Genomic DNA, 19,804 nt, shown 5'->3' on the forward strand with positions numbered 1-19,804 from the left:
TGAGTGTTCTCTGCCCATGCCTGCCTGATGAAAACAGGAGCTTGTTGAAAAGTGCCTGGGGTATACCATCTTTCCCTGAAACCATCCAAGCCATCAACCTTAGTTGACTAGACAAGACTAAGAGATGGAGGAGGCCCTCTGGATCCAATAGCAGATCCGGCAGAACAGGAGTTGAACTGGACGAGTGCTCACTAGAGCTAGAGGTACCGGGAACCAAGGTTTAGCCCTCCAAAATGGAATCATGAGAATGATCTCCAACCTCTCACGTCTGGCTTGTGCCAGGACTCTGGGTATCATGAAGGAAGGGGGGAAAGCATAACCTCAAAACTGAGACCATTCCTTGAGAAATGTATCTGTAACTTAGGCTTCCGGATACATATCCCAGGGCCAACTGAAGAACTTCAGTAACTGACGATTGAGCTCAGATGCAAACAAGTCTACTCTGCAGGGACCCCACAGGTTGTGAAGCCCTGGAATACAGTGGGATGTAATATCCAGTCACTTAAATCCCTCAGGTGACGGGAATTTCAATTGGTTATTGCATTTCTCTTGCCCGGGAGATAGTCTGCCATGATCGAAAGCTGATGACTGAGGCAGAAATGCCAGAAATCTTTGGCAATCTCTGCTAGTAGATAGGATATGGTCCTCCCAGTGTGTTGATGTACAGAACAGGTGAGGTGTTGTCCATCTTCAGCAAGATGCAACAATCCGTCTTTGAGGGAGGAAGACTCCTGATGGCAAAGGACTCCGCCTGGAGTTCCAGGAAATTGATATGATGGACCCTCAGCTTCACTTTTGACAATTACTCCCCGTTAAAAGGAATCAACATTTTGCTCCATTTGTTCGGAGAGGTGCCGAAAATTGCTTTGCCATTCCAGGATTCCATGTGTTTCAACCACCATGTCATCTCTGTCTTGGCTTTGTCCAAAAGGGGAACCTGTTCTGAATAAGAGAGACCCTTCCTCAAATGTTGAATTTTTAATCTTTGAAGGGCTATGTAGTGGAGGGAACTGGAAAACTGGCCTGAATCAAGGAGGCCATTAGAACCGCAATCCTGGCAATCGACCTCAATGATAAAGTCTGGCTGCACAATGCAGACCTTGATTCCCTCTTGATGTTGCAAATCTTTTGGAAGGTAGGGAATAATTGGGTCTTGGCCGGATCTTTCTGGAATCCTAAAAATTCCATCTGTTGTGCAGGAGACAACTTCTGCGAGTTGACTCTAAAACCGAAACTCTGCAGAAGTTGAATGGTCCATGAAAGGTGAGTCCTTAGCGTCTGTGGGTCCTGAGCCATCAAGAGGAGGTCGTCTAGATATACAATCAAATGGCCTCTCCTAGCTTTCAGCGACTCCACCACCAGCCTCATCAGCTTGGTGAAGCACCAGGGGGCTGATGAGAAGCCCAAAGAAAGGGATGTAAATTTAAGGCATTGACCTTGTTACAGAAATTGTAGAAATCTCCTTTGAAGAGGGTAAATGGGGATCGAAAGGTAGGCATCCATCATGTCGAGTAGAAACATCCAATCTCATTCCTGGACAATATCTACTACCAATTGAATGCTCTCAATTTTGAAATGTCTTTATAATATTCAGAAGTTGAAATCTTTCAGATTTAGAACTAAACAATAGCCACCTCCCTTCTTTTCGAGCAGGAAAATGGGACTTAAGAACCCTGTGAGGTGAGGTACCGAAAAACATACTGCCCCTTTGTCCAACAAAGTTTGAATTTCTGCATCTATAAAAGACTGTTCTCTCTGGGAAAATGCATTTGTTTTGGAGGCCATGATCAAACTGGTGTGTCGTAGAATTCTAGTTTGAAGCCTAGAATGGCCTCTAGTGCCGAGTGATCCTGGGTAATCTGTCTCCAGGTGTCTGGGAACAACCCCACTCTTCCCCCCTAAGGTTGCCTCTGAAAAAGGGATAATTCTCACTGTCATATCATGCATCTTGAATCGCTCCTTGTGTCCTTCTGCGATTGGCATGGCGGAAGCGTGGATGGCCTCCTCGATTCCAGGTTGGGTGGAAGGGGGGCTCTGCTGATTCTTCATACCCTCCACCTCTGCCTCGGGGTAGTATCCTTGTTGAGAGCCTTGATAGGAACTGAAGCACCCGTCCCTGCCAAAAAGACTCCTTCAAAACATTTTTTGAGTAACATTTTGGCTTTGTCCAGTGTGGAGTATGTGTTAACAAATGAACCCCCAAACAACAGTCCCTCAGCCGCTTGGCTGGCTTCAGAGGTGGCCAAATCGTTGAGCTTGGGGTCTATTCGCATGAGCATAGATGTCCGACGATCCGTGGAGATATCGCAATTGGTGTTTCCCAGTTTGCAAATGGCCCTCTGTTGCCAACCTCCTAAGACATCAGACTCGCATGAGCCAACAGGCAGAAATATGGTGATGGTTTGAGTGTTGATGGGGTACTAGTTCCCCTTTTTGTCCGCGTTGGTTTTTTATACCAAGTGGTATTCCATTGAATATTAGGGTCAGTTTGGCATATCATATTTTTTTTTAATTATACTAAGTCACAGATCCATAAAGTGCCTCCATGATCTCCAGGCGAAGGCCCCCTCCCCATTAAACCCTGTTTTTAAAGAGTGTGTGTGTGTGGGGGGGTTGTCCTATGTTGAAGCATGACACCTGGTGGTGTAATAGAACCTCCCGTCACATTTTTGTGTATGCCCAGAGATAGGCTGTTGTAAGGTGTAGCATTGGTTTGAATAGTTTCTCAGGTGGCTTAGTTCTGTTTAACGGTTGTGATTGGCGGCCAGCTCACCCTTGAGGCTCCACAGCCTCTAGTTCCCTACCACAGATAGTGTCCTTGGTAATCTGTGTATTCGTGACTTTCATGTGGGGGTGCTATCGCTTCCCGTCAAAGGGTTCAAGGGCTGCCAATCCTGTTGACGCGCATAGTCGTGTAAATGATAAGTAAAGGGACCCAAGGCTTGAACTAAGGCCTTATTAACTGATTGCTGTACACCGCAGTCAAGAGCATCCGACAAGTCCAATTCCAATCGCTCATCATTATCGTCAGAGAAAACCTCCTTATAGGTTTCCCACTGTGCCATTCTCTTAATATCCTTCTGAGGCTATTGGTACGTCAAAAGAGAGAGGGGGAGTGTGGCCCCAGCCAGGCAAATATGGTCCCTTAATTTAAAATGTGGAGGGAGCTGCCTGGAAACACTCTAGGCCAAGCCTGTGCCAATAATTAATGGCCCTGTGCTATTTTTATCTTACAGGTCGTTACGGGAGCAATATAGGGCCTTCGCACAAGTAGGGTCAATCAACGTTGCTGGCAGGATGATCGTGAATGCTCTGTTGGCTTTTACGAGAGTCGCAGGGAAAAGACCTGCACATGCGCACTGGAAGCGCAGCCAAGTATGGAAATAGAAAAAGCATTACACCCGTCAAACAGACGGACATAGTCTGCTCCCGCTCCACGGAGGCAAAGGCGGCGTCGGGACAGCCGACCAACAGCAAAAGGAATCGCACCACAGCGCGCTCAAATATGAGCAGAGGAACAACAGTACAACACGCAACAAGCACGATCAGCACACCGCGGTCGGCGAATATGCAATCGTAAACAAAGCAAGGCACACAAAGCGACACCAAAGCCTGACTTCAGCAAATGCCTCAACAAGCCGCAAGTCACTAGAGAAATATCGTGGCACCAGGCAACATCAACAATGCAAATACCACAACAATAAGGTTATATCTATGTATTAAGAAGGGTATAAATGTACTTATCTGGCTGCAAAGCGGCAAAGAAAGAGGATGGTGTCATTGTACTTATACGGGTTGCCTTATAGTGCTTGGGGCGTGTGACATGTGACGCATTTGGGTACATGAGTAATGTCGTTTGTTTGTGTATTTGTATGTGATAGAATGCTGAAACGTTACAGTAAAGAAAGCAGCAGAATCAGAGCCTTCGGTCCTGATATAGAATCAGACACCTCCCTCTGTGACAGCGACAGGCAGCACAGAAACCCCAGCCTCATCTCTCCAACCGACAGGGCAGACTGCGACAGAGTCTCTCAAACTGCCTGGCAAGGTAAGTTTAAAACTATAAATATTTTATTTTATCAATCTTCCTTTTCCTTAAGCACATTACACATTCTGAATGCAAGCTGTACAGAAACGTAGTGTGTTTGATTTAATAGACTATTATGTTGCTCCAGCTTTCAGAATCTTGCCAACATAAAGAGTTTACATGACAACTATCTTAACTCTTAGTGCACTAATTAGGGGTGGCCGGAATTTGCATTGTCGCGCTACGCAAAGCTCCACAAAACGGTAAAAAATCTCCGCGAGCACGCAGAGTTCCGTAAACACGCGGAATTGCTTGTTACGCCCGTTCACGATGCTTTTTTCCTGTTTGCAAATGCTGTTTGCGTGCTCGGAGGGAAATATCTCGCGAACACACATTTTGAAAGCGCAAACAAGCAAAAATTACTCAAATTCCGCAAATTCCGTGAGCGGAACGGAATTTGCTGCCCAGGCCTAGCACTAATGGCACTGTCATCAGGGTGAGCGCAGGGGGACAGTGATTCTAGGTTCATGTTTAAACACTACCATCATTAATACATGTTTCTCAGTGCTGTGCTGTAATGTGACTTAATAATGTCAAAGCTTCTACATGTTACAGAAATACACTTTAACATTTTTGAGAGTGCACTTTCCACCTTTGCAGTCAAGTCCCATGCATCAGGGGTCAGACTAGTAATGGTGTCTCCGCATCACCACGCTAGAATGCATTATTCATTCAAACAATAGTACCCCTGAGCCCTCACCACCTGTATAAGAAGCTGAATTTAAGTGGCAAGCATGCTGGCAGTAAGTGCACAATGGAGAGCTTGCAGCCTGTCCCACTTATTTACTTGCCACCTGTCACGATGAAATATGGGTGCTGCATAGAAAACTATAATCACCTTCCTCGGTCATGAGTATAAAACACTTTATTCAGTCAGCACATGGTTATAAACAAAATAATTCCAGATCGGGCTGGCATACAGTGCCACATGTGGATCCAGGGTGGCGCTTTGCCTGCTTTTGCTTTCCTGCACGGCACCAGAGTATGGGTTGCTTTGAGAGGGCAATGGGCTTGGTGCAAAATGTTTTTAACCTGTATTTTGGTTGCTGGAGAATCATCACTGGCTCATCTCTCTCCTGGCTCCCCGACCCCCTGAATGTTGCTGTTGTGAAATCTAAACCCACCATCACTCTTCTGGTCACATGAGGTGTGCCTCTGATATGCTCACTATACCTCCAGGATTCTAGAGTTCGGGACCAGCGACAATTTTGATATTGGCCCACGTTTGACTTAATTGACAACTTTTTTTTTGTAGTTTTCCTTTATAAATGTCCATAAGGACTTTATTTTTGGCTCATTTATCATAACAGAAATAGTGCAGAAAATGGCACCACAATTAACAGTTGGCTCATTCACTTTCCTCGCTCACTAGCAATACGCCCCCTTGCTTTAAAATTCCACCAGCCACCACTGTCAGTGGTGGCCCCTCTATTCGGGCGGACAAGTGTTGCCCTCCTGCTGCCAGCGCTACAAATGTGAAAAGTAAAATGGTAATAAAATGAATATATTACCCTTTTTCTTTTCCCTTTCCCCAGCCGAGCCTTGTTTGGGGGCGGAGCCATTGCTGCTGACTGGCAGCAGAGAGTGGTGCTCACTCCACCAATTTAGAGTGTGGATGTCATTTTGGCCGGATGTCTTGCCACAACCAGCCTGACATACGCACTGAACATTAATTAGCGTTTCCCAAATAAAGAAACAACAGCCAAAATAAATTACAAACATTATTAACATCCACTCAAAAGCACCTACAACTTAAATAACCCAATAAGATTTAAATAAAAATTAAACAAACACTATATAAACTAAAGAAAAATTAACATTATTTTATGCAACAACAGCAAACACAAGAATAAGGAAAATCTCTGCTGGATTGCTTCTACAACATTGCACTTCCACATTAAAAACTCTGATTTCAACTTTACAAAGTAAGTAAAATGTAAAGCTAATGGTATAACTTAATAAAAGATAAGTAAAGTACTTTTAAAATAATTAAATAAGTAATATGATTTTTTTTAATTATATCTCCTCTACAGAAACTCCAAACAACACTCAACTAACTACAAACAACATAAAAAAAAACTCCTTGCAAAAAAGTAAGTATGAATTAGATTATACTAATCCAACAACTATTAATCCCAACCCAAACGCCCCACTAACCACAAAAACACTAAAATACAGAAGATGCTGTTAAACAAATGAATTAAAATTATATATATTGTTTCTACAGAACATAAAACGAAACACCAAAGCCAAGCACCAACAGAAAACATCTGAACGTCCAAAAAGTTCTACAGATTAAAACATGTAAGTATAGATTTGTTTATATAAATCTGTAATACAACATTTATAATATATAACATTTTTCATATATATTTCTCATAACAGTTGAAACATCAAAATGAATGAAGGTGCAAAATTAATTACTTCACAAAAGGAAAACTTTTATTGTGCTATATGCGATATGTCTACACCCAAGAAAAACAAACAAGTGACAGAATTTATTGGAAATGTAGCACATATTATGCAAATGCATGTTATGGGAGGGCTACAACAAAAGAAACTACTGTATTAAATGTTAAAGATCATAACCGCCCCCTAACATAGCAGAAATAGAAGTAAGAGACGCTTTAGAGACCAATAAGGAATCTAGCACTAGCTCTCAAAAACCTACAACTCAATTACTAAAGGACATCCTCCCCAAGTTCCAAAACATGTAACTAGCCAATTACCCTCCATCTCAACGTTAAAAAGATTATTCGCTAGAACAAAAAAATCAACTAGTAACACCCCACCTGCCCCAAAAATTTCAGTGAGGTTTAATACCACCTGAACTCACTCTAACTCATATCGAAGAACAATCCCATCTTTATGATGATAAATCTAATGAAAGAAGGATTATAATATTTGCAACTCCCATAAACCTACTTAAACTACAAAATTGTGAGACATGGATGATGGATGGAACATTTAAAATATGTCCCAAACCATTTCTACCAATTATACACAATCCATGGACAGTATAACAATAGTAAAATCCCCTTTATATATGCCCTGCTACCAAACAAACAAACAACTACCTATGTAGAACTCCTAACAAAAGTAAAGCAAGGAACTAATAACTACTACCCACAAAAAATTATCAGAGACTTCGAACAGTCAATGATACAAGCCATCCTGAAAAATTACCTTCACACAGCAATACAAGGTTGCTATTACCTGCTATTATATGAAGACACCTTCAAAAATCTACCCTTAGGGGCCGATTCCGATACCGGAAAAAATGCCTTCCTAATGCTATTCGTAGGCTTACCTTCCGACCGACTCATTTTCGGAGCCTTTTCCTACAAACGTGCAAGTACGATGCGTATTCCAGGCAAATTCCGACCAAATCGTTGGGTCCGATTCGTGCACTATGTCAGTACCTAACAGGCTCAGGAAACACGGATATCACGTCGTACGGAGGCTCACACTAACCCATTTCCGGAAACGCAAGTACGATGCGTTTTTAATAAGCGTCGTACAGGGCGCCGCCTCCGGCACGTCACAGCATTTGGACGAGGCGTATGAAAGCTTCGAGTTGCGCCAGAACACGATCAACAGGTACGAGATGGAGCAGCCATGTATCCAATCGCGCATGTCTTCCCTATACTGTATACCTACCGCTACCGATGCGCACGATGCAGAAGGTAAGTCATACACCTACCACACACCAAAATGTCACAAGTACACGAAACGAAACATCAATATAGGGGGTGGATGCCTATCACACCCAGCATATCCCAACCATAGGGGCGTGGATGCCTATCACTCCCAGTATTGTCCACCCCATAGGGGGTGGATGCCTATCACTTTCAGCATTGTCCACCCCATTGGGGGGTGGATGCCTATCACTACTAGCATATCCCAACCATAGGGGGTGAATGCCTATCACTCCCAGCATATCCCAACCATAGAGGGGTGGGGGCCTATCACTCCCAGTATTGTCCACCCCATAGGGGGGTGGATGCCTATCACTACTAGCATATCCCTACCATAGGGGGGTGGATGCCTATCACTCCCAGTATTGTCCACCCCATAGAGGTGTGGATGCCTATCACTCCCAGTATTGTCCATCCCATAGGGGGGTGGATGCCTATCACTACCAGTATTGTCCACCCCATAGGGGGGTGGATGCCTATCACTACTAGCATGTAGTCAAACTTCCTGTTAAGCAAGTTGTACTGATGAGACAGATGAGTTGTCAATCAGCAAAGCGCTATCCTGCATGTCAATCGTAGGCGGTTGTACATAAAACAAATGGTACAATGTGTACAAATGTCAGCATGAGCTATGTGCAAAAGTGTAGGTCAAATATGGCCATGTCTCAAAAGAATGTCACATTCCATGAAGAAAACATTGTGGATCTTGACAAGCTGCAATAGCAGTCAATGCTGACTCTGATACCTACGTTAATAGGACACATATACCATTGACAACATGCGGAGCATCACATTGCCCAATCTGTATTGTCACCAACAAACAATTCAACAGCAATTTCATTATAATAATTAACATACTTAGGAACTAAATGCTTTATTCAGCCATTATATTTAGATTTCAAGAAGAGAAAAAACAATGAGGCCAATGGCCAGTCCATTTCAACAAGTCTTTTAGGGGGGGATATAATGAACTCCCTCTCCCTCTCCTGCCAGCACTGCTACAAGTAGGGGACATCTCCCCTTGGAGGGGCATCTGTAAGGGCATGGCAGGCACCGCAGGGACATGACTAGGGGTGAGCTATTAGGGTTTAGGGAGGGATGGGAACTGGGGTGGAGTCACTCGACACTGCAATGGCCTGTTCTTGTTGAGGGTTGGTTGCTCCACTGAGAAGTGGCCTGTTCTTGTTGAGGGGGTGGTTGCTCCACTGAAGTGGCATGTTCTTGTTGAGGGGGTGGTTGCTCCACTGAAGTGGCCTGTGCCTGTTGAGGGGGTGGGTGCTCCACTGAAGTGGCTTGTGCCTGTTGAGGGGGTGGTTGCTCCCCTGAAGTGGCCTGTTCTTGATGAGGGGGTGGTTGCTCCACTGAAGTGGCCTGTTTGTGTTGAGTGGGTGGTGGCACCACTGCAGTGTCAGGATCAGACTGGAGATGGGGGGAAGTTGGTTGAAGGGGAAGTGCTTGTGTTAGTGGGGGAAATCCTTAGTTTCTTGGGGATTTTGTAATGGGATGTGTGTGAAACTGTTATTGGATGTGAGGTCTGATCCTTGTTATGTTGGGCCTGGGACTGTGAGGATGTGGAGTTGGGGGGTGAAGTGTGTGATCTTTGTGCTGGGGGACCTGAATGATTTACGGGTGGGGACCTTGGACTCAGGGGAGGGTATGTGTTTAGGGGTGGGACTCCTATCTGTGCCTGGAGATTTCCCGCTCCTCTTGCTAGCTGTGACTGTTGGATCTTTGGGGACAAGGCCAAGGTCACAGAGGAAGAGCCGCTGGCTAGTGCGTTTTGCTGGAGAGTCAGGGGTAGGGGTCTTGGAGGGAGAGGTCTGTAAGGAATGACTAGTTGTTTCGGTTGTGTGTGAGACTGTATGCTCCCTCTCCCCTGTGTGTGTTCTGTCAGTCCCCTGACTGTGCCTGCGTGCCTGTTTTGACTTTGTCTTGGGTGGTTGTGTGCTGCTTATGTCTGTTGGGGTGTTCCTGACACCTGGCCAAAGGCCGGATCCCTCCTTGGTCCAGAGAACTCCTAATCTCTTCAGAAGCTTTGATAAGAGCCGTGTCCGTGCCGTGCTCGGCACGGAAGGCAAACTGAGTGGAGTCCAAACAATTATTGCTCTGAATATATTCAGTATTTTCTCAATTCATTTAGCTGGTAAGGGGAGGATGAAGATCGGCCTATAATTGCTCACGATCTGCAGGTCGAGAGAGGGTTTTTTGATTAGGGGCAGCACTGAGGCTTTCTTCCGCAAAGTGTGAATGCACATCTGATGAAATGTCTCTGTCAGAGTGGTAGCAATTGTTTCTGTAGCTACACTGGACACCTCGGGTGGACAAGCATAACATGGCGTACCAGACTTTGATGACTCAATCAGTCTGTGATCTCTTCTCTTGTAGGAGAAGTGAAGCTCTCAAGCTTGGTGAGTAGAGTCTGGCGGATATGAATAGCAGTGTCTGAATTAGCCTATACAGTGGGGGTCTTAAACGTTTCATAGATGTCCTCCACTTTGAGATAAAAAGCCTCTGCCAACGTCTTACAAAAGGATGTGAACAGTCCTTGAGTGAATTGGAAGTGATAGAAGTAAATATTTTGATGACTGAAAATAGTTCTTTGGAGCAGTTACTCGCTGTTTCAATCTTTGTAGTGCAGTATGCGTTTTGTTCTGTTTTGTTCCTGACCATCATGAGCAGATTGAATCTCAAAAAGAACAGCTCTATGATCAGTCCACGTTAGAGGCACGGTTTTTATGTTGGCTAAAGCCTTATTATTTGAGAAAATCCCGTCAATTTTATGGCTAGCTGCATGGGTAAAACCTTCTACCATTTAAGACAGGCCAAAGGCTGACACGGGAGAAAGGAAAGAGATGGAATCAGTAACAGCTAGAGCTGTTAATTGCAGCTCTGGACGGGTGCTGTGATTAACATGAAAACTTTAACAAAGGCACTTGGGTCGATTAGAGAGTTGGATGGAGGAGTACTCCATACTCAGTCCCTTCCAGGCAGATTTTAGAATGTCCACAATAGATCAAATTCTTAGGCTGCAACTCGTGTACTGGAAAGCAGTACTTCTAGAGGGTGACAGCCTTTATTTGATCTTTGTCAACCTAAAATCGGCATTTAACCTGGTCCCTAGGGACAAACTGTGTTCCATTCTACTAGAAATGGGGGCTCCTCCCCACCTCTGCCACCAGATGAAACGGCTCCATGAATGTTACTTTGCCCAAATCAGGCACGGGAAGAATGGTGAGCTCGCTGACCCCATTTCCAGAGAAAGTGGAGTACGACAAGGGTGCGTGTTGGCCCGACCCTTTTCTCCTTATGTTTTAACGGTTTAGTGGAAACCCTGACTGCTGCGAGGGATATAGATGCTCCTAGGCTGGCGAACCTCAATGTTCCTGCCTTGATGTTCACCGATGATACCCTCTTACTATCCAAGTCTCCTATGGTAATAAAGAGGGCTCTTGATATTTTCCATTCATTTTGTAAAAGTAGGGGTTTAGAGATAGACAAACAAAAAACTAAATACATGGCTTTTAATGCAAGAAATACCACACAACCAAACTTCCAGCTAGATGGGAAACTACTAGAGAAAGAGACCATTTTTGAATACTTGGGGTTAACACTTACTGAGAAGATGGAGTGGAGCACACAAATAAAGAAGGCCAGCCTTAAGCTGGCACAGACAATGGGGGGTTGTCCAAAACTCTCAGGAAGTGTACCCATAAAACGGTTGGACCAGTGATGGAAATCTACAAAGCTCAAATAAGAGGGGCGGCCTGTACGGGGCAGAAATCTGGGGCCATCGGCCAACCGACCCCCTATCTAAATATGATAATTACTCCTAGGCCTCCCGATAAGTACTCCACTTACGCTACTTCGAATGGATCTTGGAATTGGTCAAATTGCAGAGGAAGCTGCCCTTAGACCCCTACTACATTGGCGACGCCTATGGAGTACCCCAGAATAAGAAGCTTTCAGAGCCGAGCTAAAGGAAGTGCTGAGCATACAAGGAGCTAGCAAAATACCATGGCTGGCGTATATTAAAAACTCCTTAGAAGCTATGGGGATGGGCGACCTATGGGCCAACGCTGAAGGAAGCAGCATGTTAATATCCAGGAAGAACCTGTCAAAGATCTTTAAGGAATATAAAATGAATCTGCTTAAGAGGAACCCCGCGACTGGTACAATGACTGCATCCTTCCTAGAGATCAAAGAGCAATAAAGCCGAGAACCTGTTCTTGATGTCATCCAGCCTCCCTTTGCGAAAAAGCAATATTTACAATTCAGGCACGGAGCATTGCCGCTTCGCGCCTTTACAAATAACTGGGGGGGGGGCACTCTAACTCAGGGTTGTCCGGCCTGCCACCACATTTCGGAGACAGTTCAACATGCACTGTTTTTTGGTCCGGCATACAAGAAGGCTAGATGCCGATGGCTAGTGCAGATATGCAGAAACCTTGGAACAAATCACTGTGCGGAGGCCTATAGGATTTTAAAATATGACACTAGTATGCCCATTGTGTATTCTGTCTCCCGATACCTAATCTCCATGTGGTGTGTGCGCCGAGCTATTTTAAAATCAGGCTCTGCTTAATTTGATCACTCCTTCACCTTTCTGTGATTTTATATTGGTATCAACCTCACCCTTTTTAAACCTTAAACGCCACTAATGTCTATTTTAATGTATTTATTACATTTTACAACTTTTAATTGAACTCTTTGATATTGTATTGCACATGCACTTAACCTTTGGAATTTATATGTATGAGTTGTGACTTATTTTTTACTTGTGATTTTATGGTCATATCGGCCGAAAAAAAGAATTCTTGACTGACTGACTGATAAAGGCACACAATCACCCCACAGCTGCGCTTTATTAAGGAAAGAAATGCAGCAAGTCTACAAACACGGCGTGTGCTTTCAGGTGATTCGGAAAGCACACTCCGTGTTTGTAGACTTGCTGCATTTTCTTTTCTTAATAAAGCTGGGCTGTAGGGTGATTTAATGCTGTCATAATTTCTGTGTAATTATGAGTGACGTTTTATCGACAATGAGTGACACTTTCTCTCGAGCAAAATCAAGCAATAAAGATGAGGCAAACATAAATATTATAAATTACACCCCATTGAGCAACAACAAACTCTAAGAAGTCACTGAATTAAAGTAGGCTAAGGGGAAGCAGCTGAAAACTGAGCAGAACAGTCAGACTGTGTGCACTGGAAGGCACAGGGTGTAATGATAATGCAGACAGTGATGTCATGTGTGTTGCTTTTAGGAACCAAGCAGACTGCTTCGAGGGTTAATGATCGTCTTGCTACTAGAATGGCTGAGCTAGAGTGCATGAGATGAATCTACATGATGGGACAGAGTCACTACAAATACAAGCATTTGCAATGCAATAGGTTTCGCATTAACGAGAGTTTAAGCTGTTGGCAATGCAATACCTTAAACTCTTGCAAATGCGAGACCTATTTCATTGCAAATATTTCTTTTACTAGCGCCCATGCGGCGGTTTCACATTTATAGAGGCCGGGCCCCTTTCTTTAGACAAGCCGCGTCTAAGGAAAGTGGCGTGTCCTACATTAAAGTGAAACCGCACCAGTACCAGGCGTGCAACACCCATAGGGAGTGCATTGGGCTGGATTTCATTTGTAACCTCAATTACCTCACAATTATGTATTGTTTATTTAAATGCGATAAGTTACAGTGGCAATAATGAAATTTTGTGAAGCGTTATTGTTTTCTTGAATCATGAAATGAGCAATACATTACATATTGTATATATGAAGATCCTTTTTTGTAGAATCGGATATGAGGAGGTCATGTACGTTATTGTCAGACAGTTCCTACATTACCCTCCTAGGACGAGACGGTTTGTTGGGAGAAGGTATCTTACTCTGTCTAGTGTACTCAGGGTGTGATTTCTTGGTGAAGTATCTGCTAGTTTGGTGACTAATTCGGTTCATGGTGGCACTAGTTGCTTTATGTGAGTTTAGAGTTCTTTGGTGATGGTTGATAGATTTTGCATTTCGTCCTTGAGATTGGCTAGGCCGATCACTAACTCGTTGAATTGTGCGATCAAGTCACATTTAGGACAATTAGTTATGTCTATAGGCGTGTGTTCTGTTATTAGGACCTGGTTGCATAGGGATCTCGTTATCTAGTTGCATGGGGATATTGTTGTTAGTTTCTGATGGGGTTAGTTGATCATGGAGGTTTGTTGGTGAGTCAAAAGGAGTATGTGGGATGTCCTTGAGCGGTGATAGCATGAGAGGGGCTGATGCATGTGAGCGGGGTATGGTCGATGAGTGTTGGGTTTGGATGAGCGGAGAAGGTATCGATGGCATTAGGGGCCGATCAGGGTAGATGTCAAGTCATGGGGAGTTTTGCATAGCTCACCTGTAGGCTGGGCGATTGAGATGTCGGGGGTGGAATTTGGGTTGGTGGATTCTCCATTGGTTATCAAGGAAATCAGGGGTGTGTCTGCATTGGGATGGCCGGTAGCTATGTGTATCCCTGTCCATGCTGGGCCAGGGGACCCTGGTGTGTTTGATACCATTGTGAGGGACGGGTAGGGGTCATTGGTGGTGTGGAGAGATTTATGATCCATTGATGTCGTTATTGAATTTTGTAGAAGAATAGGCGTGTCTTCCGGATAATCAGGAGGAGTAGTGGCGGGGATTGTGTTTTTCTTGCTGACTGCTTTCTTGAGACTAGGAAAGTTCCTGTCTATGAGTGTGAGATTGACATTAGAAGCTTGTATAAGGATATTACCATTGTTGTATATGGGCATGGTGGCATTCGCCGTGCAGAAGTCAGAGGCGGTTACGGACAGTTTGAGGGCATGAGGGTTTTTTTTACATTTGAGATTCGAAGCATAGAGTAGAAGGTGTTCCTCCACTGTGCACGTTTTTTGGTGTGGAAGATGAGGTCATTCGATAGTATGACTTTATTTTAGGTGACTGTTTATTTGTGTACCGTCCGGGACATCAAAATAATGAGCTGGCAACCATAATCGTAAGACTGGAAGCTTGTTGGAGGATCAGCACATTATTTATTTCCTCCACCCTCGATCCCTGATTAATGTCATAATAGCAATAGTTTAACGTGTATCTGAGAGCCTACGCCGCTGTCAATAACTTGCTGAGTTACTTCAAGTGTCTGGGAATGCACCCTGCATTCAGACAACTCACTTCTTATTCTCGCCCTTCACTTTCACACTCACCCTGCACTCACAGCGATCACAATGCACTCAAACCATTCACCTGCTCACCATGCTCTCACTGTGATCACAATGTACTTGTGCTGTTCACCCTGTACCTCATCCTGCAGTTACACGAGCACACTACTCACCCAGCACTCATGTGACTCTTTCCTCATCTGTGCCCCTCACTTCTCAATCTGCAATCTCGCTCAAACATGCCCATCTCTAACCATGCATTCATTCATCCCACTCTGCACTTACATCCCGACCAAATTCATATGGTCACCTTACTCACATTGCAGTCACTCCTCTTACCATACTCACACACTGTCACATCACTCACCATGCACTCACATGGGCACTCCTGCCACCCACACAGTACAGAGGGTTAATGTGCCTGCTACAAAGAAAGTGTCCCATGCAGATCACAGAACTTAGGGGCTCATTAGGATGGCGCAACGATCGTTACGCCATCCTAATGTGAAATACCCCCGCCATATTATGATGGCGGTGAGTATCACGGCGGACGCAAAGTTTTTCCGCCAGTCAGCAATCATTACGATTGCCCGGCGGAGCTGGGAATCGCCAATCATATTAGGATGTGGGTGGTTTAAAGGCCTTTCCATGGCGGCAATGTACCCATGGTACCCCTCTGCAGTTCCCTGCACCAAGTGGTAGACACCGCGTGGTGCCTGCCACGTGGTGCAGGGAAATGATATGCATGCCCTTTTACCATTGTGGACGGTGCTGGAGCTAGCAGCACCGTCTGCAATGGTAAAAGGCCAGGATGCGCCAGCCAGTATGGCGGGTGCATCCTAATTGGGCCAGTGGGACCGCCACACGTCTGGTGGTCGGTCCCATCACTGTTCTGATGGCGGGCAGACTGCCATCATAATGAGCCCCTTAGTGTGAGTAAACTATGAGTAACGCTATAAAAAAAAGAAATGTTTGTCAGAAAGGTGCGATGGAGAGATGAGGTGCATTGTTGGTGAGTGGTAGTGAGGGAATTCATGGAGAAGGAGAAAATGGGGGAGGGGCACCAAAAAAGACTGTTGCACCTTGTGCAACCAGTGCTAGGGCCAGCCCTGGCTGAGAGTGTTAGCCCCCCCCCTGAAGTTCAGGTCTAGTTGCGACCCTGTCCAGTACAGTAAACTATGTTCACTAAGATTACTAGTGACCAAAGTTAAAAACACACCTACTCCTTACCCTAGACTTTAGGGGATACCAGAGACTCGGTCAAAGGAGGGGTGGTGGCCTTCGTAGTCACACACTAAAACAAAGGGGAGTACATAAATAGGAAGGACAACATGAAAATGAGCCGAGGTGAATGTAAAAAGCCACGCAACAATTAGGGGGTGAAAACCGACACCGAGAAGCGGTTGTCTTTATTATTAATATTCAAGTTCACTTAAGGCTGCTGAGTAAAAGTCAAGCTCAACAGCGATTTTAAATACAAGTTAAGCTAGTTACATAGTTTTCAAATTGCTATGTGGGGCGGTTTCAAACCTGTCTTAAGACCGTTCCAGTGGTGCTGTATGCGTGGAAATGCACCATCTTTTCACTTTTTTAAGCAAAGGTTTGGGGTGATATTTGACGCTGCACCCACACACGCAGTCTGGTTTCTGGCGTCCTTACACTACTGCATAAAGAGGAAAAAAATTAGAGGGAACATTGGTAATAACCCATTCAATATGTCCCTCCACAGGGCCGGGAGTCAGGCACCTACCAGAAAGATGGGATAGACCGCCTACAAGGAAATCGATTCACCAGGAGCAATGGAGAAGCCACATGCAGCACTCAGCTCATGTGTCTACAATGTTTGACTACAGGGAAACGCTCATGCTTCCACCCCGGATTAAGAAATATTGTATAACTATAGGGGTAAGAGATAAACCTATTACTTGAATACTGATTTTAACTCCATCTAGGAAGTCACAAGTGTTTCAGAAGTGCCTTACGGTTTTGTGGTATTTTTCACTATAGGAATGTGTTGCATGTACCACTTTATGGCTCTTTGGTTTGTGTGATTAATTTCATTTCTGGGTATGTGAAAGCATGCATTTACCCTCTCTGTATGAGTGTGATTGACAATTATGCTCTTCATATTACGGAGAAAGTTCCCACCATCCATAATATAAGTGACAAGTAAGGTCACTGCATGGTATCATTTATAGCCTTTTGCTGTTCACCAGTGAGACTAATGAGTGACCGAAACATGTTGACAACATTATTTGGCAGATGGTAGGTTGATGATACCCCAAAACCATTTAATGTAGATGTTTTAATCCTACCAAGGGAACTCAGAATAAAATGCACCAACATTGAGTGAATAACCTGAAGGTAGGTTTAAGTGTATTTTAAGTGTTGGATCAGTGAAAAAAAAAGATTATCATCAATAGAATATAGTTTGTTGCTCCACCCCTCCTGATGGTGGCACAGGGTGTGTAGTAGCAGCACTATGATGAAGGTTGCCACTATTAGGGCACTTTTATCGCAAATAAAGGGCCTCCCAGAAAGGGTGACTGTGCTCCAAGCCATTCCTCCTCAACCTCTGGGTGTGTGATAAATCTGTGTTTTGTGAGGAGGATTGAAGAGCAGTACCTCTTGCCTCTTGCTGTGTTAACAGTGGATGTTAAGTTACTTTGATTACATATTCTTTCTTGCAATGATGGCTTTATATAAATATTTGACCTTTTGTTGGTTATAATTATACAGATGTTGAACCACAAAGCCTGGACACTCATGGGTCAAGGTTTTAGAGCATTCTTACCTCAGGCAGTGGTGCTAACTTTGGTTATCTTAGAACAGGGGTATTCCAACTGGGGACCAGCCTTCTAGAGGGGCCTTAACTGATCCCAGAGGGGGCGCCAGGCTCTGGTTAAAAGAAGCATCATGTTGATAGCAGTGCTTTGTTTTAGGCTTAAAACAAAGGATCCGCAGTAACCCACTCTTTAATGGGTCATAACTGACATATTTTGTCATTTATATCTGTCTGGGAGTATGTGTCAAAAGAGAAGGAACTCCAAATATTCTTCAAACCTCCCTGCCACCATTTCGGATAATCACACTGTGGATACTTTAACCACATTAGTAAGGCCTAGTTAATCAGAATAGTCTGTTTGCAATCACATATTTGATTGCATTTTGAAAAGGTTTAACATAACTGTAATGTTTAAATAAGTCTAGACATATTTAAACATTGCAAATGTAATAAAATAATTGTGAAAAATTCTGCAGTGCCCCATTGATTTTTTTTATGCTGGGGGGTGTGGCATTACAAGGTTTGAAGACCACTGCCTTAGAAGAATGAAATGCTGAGCTGGGCCTGCCAAGATCCACCCAAGATCCACCCATTGACCTAAATCAACCACAAGTAGCTGAAGATGCAGCCATGCTTCAATCTTGTCACCACCTTTATTTAGTTTAACATTTTCAATTTCACTCTCTTTAGTTTTAGATTTAAATCGTTTTTTCATTAAAAGAAACCACTAATTTGTATTAACAATCTCAAAACTCAGAGGAGCCTAGCGCGCAACCAAGATGGCCGCGTAGGCTTACGGCTCTCGAGGGCCTCCGCAACCTCCCACGTCTATCCTGACGTAATCCTGGTTTATTTGACGGGCTTTTGCAGATGAACTTGCGCTGAGGTGCCGCCCGTTTTCCAAATTCAGATCGGACGCTGGGAGCCGGAATGGTTTCACTCCGAAGTTTGCGGCCTGCTCTTGCCTTTGTCCCGATCTCGAGCTGGTGAAGTGCCCGGGTACGAAGTGAACAACAGCGGCTGGCTGTGCTTGACCTGTCACGGACCCCGCACTTTCACTTTCGTTTTCCAGCTTGTTTTCTGATATCGGCTGAGAGACTTTGGTGTTTCAGAGGGGTGCGGACGGCGGAGTGTCTGGCCTGACTCTCGGACTATACATGGGCTTACTGTCGGCGACGGCTGTGTTCAATTGAATTAGCTACCTGGTCCCTTTTTCCTGGTGCGGGCGGGTGCCAACCTTGGTGGCCTCCGGACAATGGCGGCGAGACTAGATGGAGACAAGTCGAAACCCAAGTCAACCCGGAGGGGTGGCTATACCCAGGTCAATAATATGGATCGATATGCGCAGGCAAAGGGATCACCTAGTGGCTCGCATAAATCGCCTGAGAGGTCTAAAGAGGTCTCAGACCCATCGTCAGAATTGACTTTGCTGGACGTCATGGGCGCCATTGAGGAGATGAAGACCGCTGTGGGTCAGCAGTTTGATACACTGGCTCATAAATTGGACGCGGTCCCGATCGATGTGAATTTGGTCAGGGCAGACCTGTCCAAAACTAACGAGCGGGTCGACTCCTTGAGTCAAGCGGCGTCGAGCTTAACTGTGGACGTGGCCGCCCTGCAGACGGAGGTCCGTAGGTTGCGGCTAGCCAGTGACCTGACGGACCGTCGACTTGAGGACTCCGAAAGCAGGGCTAGACGGAACAACGTTCGTATCATTGGAGTGCCGGAAAGATCGGAGGAATCTGCTGCGGATCTTTTTGTGGAGGATCTGGTGATCAATCGTCTCGCGCCCAAGGGACTGAGCAAGTTCTTTGCGGTGGAGCGGGCCCACAGGATTCCGGGTGGTGCACCCAAAGTGGGTGCTCCCCCGCGGCCTATAATCGCCCGGCTCTTTAACTTTCGGGATAGGGATGCTATCCTTCAGGCGTCGAGGGTGGCCGGGCCGCTGAAGTTTGAGAACTCTAATGTCAGCTTTTACCCGGACTTCACGCAAGCGGTCCAAAAACAACGGCTGGGTTTTTTGGGCGTCAAACGGCGCTTGAGGGACAAGGAGCTGAAATATGCGA

At 44.9% G+C, this 19,804-nt stretch overlaps 1 long non-coding RNA gene across 1 annotated transcript in view; it reads left to right on the top strand.

Annotated features, from left to right (window-relative positions):
* Window positions 1-3,381: 3,381 nt before the first annotated feature.
* The window catches only part of LOC146869696 (uncharacterized), a 93,652-nt gene continuing 77,229 nt past the window's right edge, over window positions 3,382-19,804 (top strand). The window contains exons 1-5 of the long non-coding RNA XR_014981466.1: window positions 3,382-3,705; window positions 3,882-4,048; window positions 6,121-6,180; window positions 6,315-6,391; window positions 16,683-16,858. This is a non-coding gene — a long non-coding RNA (uncharacterized LOC146869696). The remainder of the gene's footprint in view (window positions 3,706-3,881; window positions 4,049-6,120; window positions 6,181-6,314; window positions 6,392-16,682; window positions 16,859-19,804) is intronic.

This window comes from Triturus cristatus, chromosome 1_1 (genome assembly GCF_964204655.1).
Source record: "Triturus cristatus chromosome 1_1, aTriCri1.1, whole genome shotgun sequence".
Taxonomy (NCBI): domain Eukaryota; kingdom Metazoa; phylum Chordata; class Amphibia; order Caudata; family Salamandridae; genus Triturus; species Triturus cristatus.